This window comes from Haliotis rubra, unplaced genomic scaffold, assembly GCF_003918875.1.
Source record: "Haliotis rubra isolate DU_JTF1 unplaced genomic scaffold, ASM391887v1 Scf494, whole genome shotgun sequence".
Taxonomy (NCBI): Eukaryota; Metazoa; Mollusca; class Gastropoda; order Lepetellida; family Haliotidae; genus Haliotis; species Haliotis rubra.
In genome coordinates this window covers 726840-737527 of record NW_025767184.1, presented here as the reverse complement: position 1 = coordinate 737527, position 10688 = coordinate 726840, and the positions used below count along the sequence as shown (strand labels likewise).

General features: G+C 35.9%; 1 long non-coding RNA gene across 1 annotated transcript; it reads left to right on the top strand.

Moving 5' to 3' along the window:
• The first annotated feature begins 368 nt into the window (after positions 1–368).
• Positions 369–5943, top strand: LOC124291532. The gene is made up of 4 exons (XR_006902234.1): positions 369–493; positions 4871–4975; positions 5422–5468; positions 5906–5943. It is a non-coding gene; the product is annotated as an uncharacterized LOC124291532 (long non-coding RNA).
• Positions 5944–10688: the final 4745 nt, after the last annotated feature.

Below are 10688 nucleotides of genomic sequence, written 5' to 3'. Positions count from 1 at the left end.
TCGTATTCTTAAATCATATGTTTGGTACCTTTGAGTAATTGCACACGAAAAAGATGATACTTGAGTAATTAATATCTTACTCAGTTTCTCATAAACTCTTTAAAACGTTTAGCTATAAATACTTACGATCATTCACTTATTATGATAAAGACATTATCTTTTTCAAACTTTTATAAAACAAGACGAAAAAAAGCAAAGATGAAACAATACACCATGTTTAGAAACAAAAAAAGTTGTCATCATGATTTGTTGAGATAACGGTTATTATTATAGATTTACTGTTATTGTCTGTTATTGTTTTTAAGAATTCAGATCTTGATATCTTTTCTTCAAAAGATACCATAGTGTTTTGTGATGTTGCTGGCGGTCTGTGGATATACAACCTCGACACCGAATGTTTCAAACTGCTGGACTGTAATGTCGACGAACCGTGCTGTGACGTCAAGATCAACCGCTGTACGTGGCTCATATACGTGGCCTATCCTGATGATCCGTAAGTTGACAAATCACAATTTACAGTTGATTTTGCCTTAAAACATCAATGTAAACTTTCATGAGTTTAAATGAGAATACTAATGCAAATAAACATAAAATAAAATAAAATAAACATACTAATAAGCCTTCCGTGATTACAATAAAACAAAAAAGTTTGTAAAATCGCAATAAACACATGGAAAACGTACTCGTATGTATGTCGCTTACGGAAACTCCCGACAGTTAATGAGCAGAGGTGGTTTACGCCATATGTGCCGATTGCCGATGGATTCTTCTTTGTTATACCTCACAACTTGACAGTAACCATGGATTCTGAAGCAATATAATATGCACCTGATTCCATTTCTGACATAGATGTTAGACTGCAGAGGTAGAGAAGCTGCGTATCTGTGTACATTACGCAAATATTTATGTGAAAACTCAATTCCTATAAAGTCTTTTGCGTTCAAGTACGCTTGAAATTTTGTAAATACTCAATAAATTTGTCACGCAAAAATGCCATATTGTAGCTTGTCTAACAGTGGATTGGTAAAACCTCTGAGGTATACTGAGAGGTTGTATTTCAGGACATGAACTAAGCAACTTGCAGTCATTATCGTTTTTCATATTACAGATCAAATATGAATAACAAACGCGTAAACCAACATTTATTCTTTATTATATTTTAACAATTAATAGAAAATGGCAAAATACCCAATTGAGTTTGAGTGAGGTGGGTAAAATGTATTAGGTTACTCAAAGGTACAGCTTAAAACCTCTCAGTCAGCGATAAACACTAATTGGAATGTATTAAAGCAACCCAGGCCAAAGAAAATGATTTTAGGACTAGGACCCAATGGTATGATGAAGGGGAAAAGCCTACCAAATATTTTTGCCACCTTGAGAATCGACACTACACCACTAAATTGATCAATGCGTTTATTAGAGAAAATAGAGATGCAATCGTAGATGGTAGTGAAATACTTACTGAACAGAAATGTATTATGAAAATTTATATGAATCATCCGGTGACATAAATATTGAAAATACAAAGTTCCTGAACTCTGTTACCGTTCCTAAACTTGATAAGCTGCTCAATGAAGAACTGGTAAAACAATTTGATCTTAAAGAAATAACCTGTGCAGCTAAATCTATGAAAAACAATAAAAGTCCAGGCTTAGATGGATTTCCTATAGTTTTTTTCAAGTTATTTTGGAAAGAACTAAACACATGGGTATTCAGATATATTAACGCTGTTTATGAAACTAATTTGCTACCCATTACAATGAACAGAGGTGTTATTACATGTATCCCAAAATCTAATATAAATAGGAAATACCTTAAAAACTGGAAACCTATTTCTCTCTTGAACTCGGTGTATAAAATAATCAGTACTTGTTTAACTATCAGAATAAAGAAAACTCTTCCTCATCTTATCCACACGAACCAAACAGGTTTCATACCAGGTAGATGTATCAGTAATAACATTTGGTTGCTATATGATATAATGTTTGAGATTAATAAATGTGGAATGTTACTCCTCATAGACTTTGAAAATGCCTTTGATACTGTCTCTAAAGACTATATTTTTGGTTTTGGAAAAAAATGGTTTTGGATCAAACTTTAGAAAATGGATCTCAATCCTATAAAAAAATGCTAGCTCTTATATTGTACAAAATGGACATATGTCTTCATCTTATATAAATGAACGAGGCTGTAGACAAGGTGACCCAATATCACTCTATTTGTTTTTATTTGTAACAGAAATTCCAGGTAATATGATCCGACAAAATAAAGACATCAAACGTATATTACGGAATGATCGAGAGTATAACCTAGGCCCATATGCCGACGATACTCAACTTTTACTTGATGGCTCCGAGGCTAGTCTGAAGGCAGCTATGGGGACAATGAATATGTTTTATCAAATGTCTGGACTCAAAATGAACATTGAAAAGACTAAAGCTACCGGTATCTGGATTGGCTCTATGGCAGGTAACAGGTTAAGTTATGTGAAAGCCTTGACCTTGATTGGCACTTTGGCAACTTTGAAATCCTTGCATTACACTAAATCTAAATTTGCAAGACCTTTTCGTGATAAATACAAAAAAAGCGAATGAAAACAGTAAATAGAATCTTGGCTTCATGGAAACATAGATCCTTAACTCTAATTCGAAAAGTAACTGTGATTAAGACTTTGGCCCTCTCTACCTTAGTACATATTTTCTCTTCTCTTCCGAATCCCACTCAAACATTTATTAAGGACTTAAACAGAACTTTTTTCAAGTTTATATGGAATGGGAAACCAGATAAGATAAAAAGAACCTGTATGGTTAGGAAATATGAAGAAGGCAGTCTCAGAATGATTGATATCAATGCATTTATTCAAGCATTGAGGTTATTACATTTAAGAAGATATATTCAAAGCCCTAATATCAAGAATCCAAGTTACTTTCCTACAGATGAAATATTCACACTAGGTGCCAATGTTGATACTCATATTCACTGTAAGAACCCTTATTGGCAGAATGTTTTGAAGGCTTGGGCAAACTATGTAAGAATAGAAAAAGAAATTTCTCCTAATATTAACGATATTTTGTCCCAACCCTTATGGCTCAATCGTCGTTTTAAATATAAAACCTTTTTGATAAAACAATGGTATAGTAAAGGAATTTATTTTGCAAAAGACATATGTAGCAATAGTGGTCTAATGACTTTTGCTGAACTGAAGAATGTTTTTGATATTAGCGGCATGTTTTTAGATTATCATAAATTACAATGCTGCATTCCTCCTTGTTGGAAAAATTGCATCAATGACCAAACATGTATCAATAATTCAAATGTGCTGATTAGTAATAATCTAACAGACATTCTTAAACCTGGTAAGGGTTCTAGATTTTTCTACGATACTATTATTGCTTGTGACGAGTTTCCACCTGTGTGTAACAAATGGGTTGAAAACTTCAATGTGGTTTTTCCTCCCTGGAAAGATATATTTCTTCATTACAGTTATTGCACCAAGGATGTAAAACTACTAGAATTCCAATTTAGATTCTTACGTCGCCTAATCTACACCAAAAAGAAACTAAAACAGATGAAAGTAGTGAACGAGGATATTTGGTCGTTCTGTAAAACTAATAGTGAAAGCTTATCACATGTTTTCCTCGAATGCGAGCACGTCAAAAAATTCTGGTTGAGTGTGGAATTATACTTGAACTCTTTTCTCAATGAAGAAATAAAAGTGGACGCTTGTGCTATTCATTTTGGTTTCCCAGCCAAATTTAAGTTAATTAACCACTTTCTCTTGTTATGTAAAAGACATGTATTCTTAAGTAGTCTTAAAAGTACAACCCTTTCAGTTGAAACAGTAATAAACATTTTCAAACAGATATCCTTCATTCAAAAATTCATTGCACGTAAGAATAATAAATGGGCTGAGTTTGAAAAAAATGGCTTCCTCTGTCAGACATTTATGAAGAAGTCACCTGATGTTTTATTATTATTAATTATATTTTTTAAAATCTCACTTACATTCAATGATGTCCGTGTCATTTGCTTTGAACATATTTGCCATAACCCTGTAACAGCATACATACACTTAGACAGTGATGTGTTAGCCAATCGCAACTTAACCCTTTTTGTAAGGCCTACTTTTAACACCAATTTGTGTGTGAACATAATCATTGATTGTTTGAACTCAGAACTGTTGCTCAATCGCTACTCATTTGTATCCATTGTCAATGATTTCACCCCTGCTAGTAACCTGATTTGCTGGAATAAATAAAAGTAAAGAAGAAAAAAGGTTACTCAAAGGAAAAATAAGGATATCCAATTGAGATGAACACAAGCGAGTTCACAACTCAAGGACCCAAAATGTTATCTGTAGCTCCAACCCAGAACGAACATTACAGCGAAACATTTTCAAGATCATGTGAAATCTCTTAGTGAATTTGATGATATATATTTTATCACAATCGGACTTGATTTAATGAATGTTGAAAACATCACTGACCATAAGTAACACGGAATAATGTAGTACGAATGAAGCGCGAAGGTGCTTCTTCCTTCTTCAGCATAGCTTTTGCATTAAACTATTGGGGTACATGATTGTTTTTGATGACTTAACGCAGACACTTATTGCAATTTTCTAGTATTCTCCTTTAACAACACGTACTCAAGTATTGTAGATTGTATGGCACTTAGATCAGGATCTTACATTTATAAGACAAGAGTAAGAACATATTCTCTCTACTTACGTCTTTGAGCACTTCATTATCGACTTACCTTTCCCTCACTTCACATTGTTAATTAGAGCTACATATACTGCCCTGAACCTTCCAGAGAGTCTTCACCTCTGAAGTGATAACCATGACAACATCACCCTTCTCTTCTTCAGGGTTCTTGACATTTTCAACCACACTACCTGTGAAAAGGAAGGAAACTTGACCTACACTACGTCCACCCCAAAGGAATGTCCGAGGCTGGAGTTCAAGCCACCCTGGTATGTGAAATTAACTTAAAAGGTGTTGTGCATCATCTACTGTACGCACATTACATTGAAGTATTCTTGTAAACATGCGCATTATGAAGAGCAATGGTATAGTCTAAGACAGCTTTGCTTTTCGAAAAGACGAGAAGGCATTTCGCTTGTTTGGTGATTATTGTTGCATCCATCAATATCGCAACTGACGGCGGAGTGTAAACAGAGTCAATGTACACAAATCGGATTTGAAGACAAGTATCCACCAAGTCAGCAAGCCTGACCACTCTTTTTAGTCACCTCTCACAAGCACTGGTTGCCGGGAACTAATTCTAACGGGATCTCATAGGGGCGGTGAGAAGCTATCAACACTTAAATGGAATATAGATTGTACCATGCCATGGCGCTGTTGACGTTATACCTACATCCGAGGGTATTTAATCAGTTGCGTTTTTCCTTCACTGCAGTCCCTAAGGAGAGCCAGGCACAAACCACGGACCATCTCCGCCACCAGGTGAGATCATAATAGTTGTTATGTCCGGTTAGCGTTAATAAGACCGAGTGAGCTAGATAAAAAACGTTATTGCAGTCGTAATCCAACTAATCCGTAATCCAAGACTGCTCTTGTAACTTCTGTTTTATCTGCTCGTTGATACTCTGGAGATAATAGTTCGGTCATATGTATGATTGTTTGTTGTTTAACTCCGCACTCAGCAATATTCCAGCTAGAAGGCGACTGTCTGTAAATAATCGAGTCTGAACCAGACAATCCGGTGATCAACAGCACGAGCATTGATCTACGCAGTTGGGATGCGATGACATATGTCAACCAAATCAGTGAGCCTGATCACCCGATCACGTTAAGAACAGCATGGGTTGCTGACTGCCAATTTTATATGTACGATTTTAATATGCTTATGTCTAAATCATATACTTTTTTCATGGAAACAGGACCTGGACTTTAAAAGAAGACAAGCAAGATTCGTAGAACGCATTGTTCTGTAATCTGTAATCAATAAAATGTTCTGAACATGATTAATGTTTCTTATTTCATACCAGTGAATCGATGACACTGGAGGCCTTCACGGTCAATTAACGAACTTCGAGTAAACAATATAATGATGTGAATGCATTTGTTACTGGATAATTGCCCAGATGTCCAATCGTCTTGGAAATTAAGAAAGTAATTCTATCTTTCTAGCATCCATTATAATAGATGGAATATTTCGTCGTCAACCAACAAACACTTGTCAATGTTCACAGAGCTGCGGTTGAGCTGTTGGCTTATTTCCATAATTATAATCTGCAAAAGTATCATTGTTTAATGATAATATAAGAAGAGGTATAATACAGGCTTTTCAAGGCCAAACTGCTTAGCCATAATGCTTGGAAAAGTACATCTCGGGGAAACAGTAAGCTATTTGATCATCCAAAGTCGCGCAAGATGGAAAAAAACACCTAACGCAGAAAAAGCATAGTTTCTAATTTATATCGCAAAATGGAAGGGGTAAAAACTGTAAATGTTTCATAGAAACTGTCGCAAAATGGTACAAAGGTGGATTGAAAATATTTGTACAGGATGTGTGTATTTGATATTATGTCGTAGAGCATTGGCAAACGAAAGTGAAGCGAGGCACGTGGGTAACTTAGGCCAGAAGAAACCACGGGAGCAAAACGAAATGTCGGCGCGGATGACAACGAAAGGTCGGAGGTCGTGACTTGAACGGTGGAAGGTCATGTGCCTTGTAAGTAGTTCCGATAAGAAAATGTTCTTCTTTAAAATGGGGTTTGTTCTTCATCGGGGAAGCCCCTGACTAAACTAAATGGTACAAGCCATCACGGGTCGAACGAACAGGCAGGCATGTTTCCATGGGACCTTAAGGCCTCGAACAGTGGATTTAGAGATTGGTGCGTTTTGTTTCAAAACCACCCTTTCTGTTAATAGACATTCGCTTATACAGGGCTGTGAAAAATAAACAAAACAAACACTACTGTTGGCCACGAATATGACGGGAAGGTACGGTACTTCTCGAGACCCTACTTCCGGTGACAAACAACGTTTCATACCTTTTCGAATAGGCTAATGGTTGTCAGTTGACAGTAAGGAACCGATAATCCTTGCAGGAATAAAAAAAATCCGATCTAACCATCCCCAAATCATGCAAATATTACGACTGTCAACAGATGTGACAGCTACGCATGGTTGTACACTTGGTTCGGTCTAGTGAAGTCATATATGGCGGTCGCGCAATTTGGAACCAGACCTGGTTCTTGAATATACGCTTGTCACCGGAAATCTGGTAACGGGAGTAAGCTGGGCCCCGTCTTGCATATCGCAAGTTGGCGCGCACAAAGGGAGCCGGGAACCAGCTTAATACCGGAAGAAGCGCCTCTCGAGACTTACAGGCCATATTGTAAATGCTCAAAACATGCCTGAACCAAACACACACTCACTACAGATGGAGTTGAAATCAGAAACAACATTACTATTGACTGAAGGTTAATATTTTGTTTATTTGAAATATTGTATATCACATTTATATATGTTTACCATTTCTCAGCGCAGATGGGAATGAAAGGATAATCGTTAGATAATACTTTTGAAGTCTTCGACTACTTCCAGATTGACATTTTAAAAGACCATTATGTCCACTCAATACGTAAATCTTGAAACCGTAATATTTGTGTACAGGATTTGTAAATAAACAAATACCTCGCCAGCAATAGGTATTGATACGTAAAGCAGTATTTCTTCCTTCATACTCGATGTGCATTTTGAGGGTTTGTAGCATGTCTTCACATGTCCTTCAACAATCATTTAAGAAGAACCTGCATAGTTTGACAATATCCCTTACTGGACTATCTGATCTGATTCATTAAAAGACAAGGTCCCACTCATGTAGCTGCATTTACTACTGGTTTAATATCCTAAGTCCTGCTACTGTACCGACAAATCCCAGCTTCAAACACCTTCACCATCCAATGAAGTTTCATTTTGTGGAAGTATCATAAATTAACCTAAAGGCAATTAACAATTGACCTTAATTTTAATACTTCATACAATCGGTTACACGATGAGTGAAACATTTTGTATTTTTTAATTGCTTTAAATATGAACATTGTCGTCTTCTTATGATCTCAATATCCACCTGTGAAAGTTTACATGGAAATTTCCTATTGTTGTTAGATTTTCAAACTTAGAAACAACAACACTGAAACAACCAAGTCAATGTTTACATTTGGATAAATTAGGATCTTAAAACATAACTTCAACATATCTCAAACCTGATCAAGTAAATTATAAATGCCCAAATCTCTGTAAGTTATTATTTTACTACCGCTTCGAACAATATTTAATATAGCGCATACCATTTTGAAGTGATACACATGAATAATTTATGGATGTCAACTTCTTTATTTTGAAGGACACGGGGTTTCGGGATATATATATGATCATGAATCACACAGCTATATATGTACATGTGAAACAACAACTGTGATAAGTATTTAATATATGGTTTGTTGGTTGGTTTTATAGTTTAGGGCGACGTAGGCAAATAACAGGCCTATTTGCGCCCAACACATTAATTTATCATAAACCACAGGTTATTACATCGCCAAAAGCAATCGTTTAGATAACATGAGGGAGACGTCAGCACTAAAAAACATTCATTTGGATACACATATACATATAAAGAATAACCTCTGCTTCGTGTTACAGGTTAAAACCTTAAGTAATCACTTCAATTTCTAAATCATGACATATTCATTCATAAAACAATCCCAGTAGGTTAAGATACAGAGCATTAAAATGAACTAAGTCTGTCCAAGCCGTTTGAGTGCCTGCCTAAATTACATCATATTTTCCAGGTGATAAGACAAAATCTAAAACTGCTCGTTGCACAGACCCAAGAAATTGTCGATTTATGTTTAAGTACAAAGGAGATACTAATATCAGTTCTTATGTTTTACACAGATGTGTACTGTTGATACATTAACAGTATGAACGACTATTTCTGTGCGCCGGAGAGTTGTTGCTTGTCTTGAAGCAGGGTGTGTTTAATCACATTATTTATGTGGCGTTTCATTGAACTTGAACGGATTTATATATGTGTGCCAATTGTCCATTGCACTGAGAGCCTTTCTCTGTCCCTCCTCAATTCGGACATTTTACATCGTGCAATTATTGGGTAGGACTGAATATATAAAGCTATACAGTCTGTCGACCTAACTTCAGGGACTGCATATTTTGCAAATATTGTTTTTGTTATTCGTTTCAGTGTAAAGGTGTTTACATGTACCTTCATGTTTCTCCGTGACCTCGGGAACCTATCATTAATATCACGGTGATCGCCTATTAAAATGGTTACCTATATAACTATACACATGGAACTTGATAAGGCACCCCCCGATTGTTTTCATTTTGCCATGAAACTGAGCAACCATTACTATTTTATACTCAAGATCAAGATGGTTTATTGTACATAAGGCATCTCGCCCGTATACATAGTATTGTAATGACAGGCAAGGTATGGACATTGCAAACAGTGGAAAGCATCCTAACATTGTTAGATTAGTTGACAGGAGAAATTAGACTCTTCCTTAAAGACAGCGAATGTGTTAAAAACATGGCTAATTTTACATGGACAGATTCGTCTTTTGATGATAAAATTCTTATAAGTGTTTCCCTTGTAGGGTGACCCAGATATTTTTGTGGAATGTACTCCTTTCTTAAATCGGCATAAGCGTCACATATAAATAACAGATGATATTCGTCTTCGATATCCGCCATACAGACAGGGCAAAATCTGAAAACCTTATACGCCAACATGCGTTACCAGCATCATCTTAGGTACAGTGATTTTGGATCGTAGTGTTGACCTTGTGCCATCATTTAGTTTCATTTCAAAATGGCGTCGATAGCAGATAATACAGGCAGGAAAGCACAAGACGTGGATTTGAATTTTGAGAAATTACATGTTCGTGAACTGAAGATTCCTAATCACGGAGAATACGTTTCAGGGAATAAGTCGGACTTAAGGTGTAAGCGATCTTGGCAAACAATCGATTGATGATCGGAATACATCCGACGTGGGCAGTGTGAGTAGATCTAATACATTAACAATAAACATGATTACTAAAAGATCTAAAGTGTGATTTCCATTTACTGAAAGCAAACTTAAGTATAATAATCATGATAATTGTTCTGCACTTGATCAAACTTTAAAATGGATAACCAAACAAGGTTTTAAGTGTCGTTGTCTGCACGGGACACACAAATATGTACCCCAGAAATGCTGCTGTAAAATATAACTGTCGCATTTATTGGCCCATGGTGTGCTTCAATAGTTTGGCCACGAGGCATTGGTAAGGAATGCATGAACCGGACTAGTAACATAATCATCACTAATAGATGCTAATATTCCACTGTTTGGGACACATAAGACTATAAATATATTTTATGAATAACAAATCAAACATATTGACACAAAGTTCAATAATATATATTCTGAACATCAATGATTTTGCCTAACTTAGACAGCTGATGGTTGAGTTTTCGGGAGAAACATTGCGTTTGGATATGAAAATGCAAAGTACACAGCTCAACATTGCAAGTGAATCAATAATCTTGCCACCATGTGGAGGCTGAAGGTTTGTCCAGTGAATGCACACTTTCCAAATATTTGTGACATTCGAAAGTAATTTATAGTCCTGTAAAATTTGTGGAAAAAAT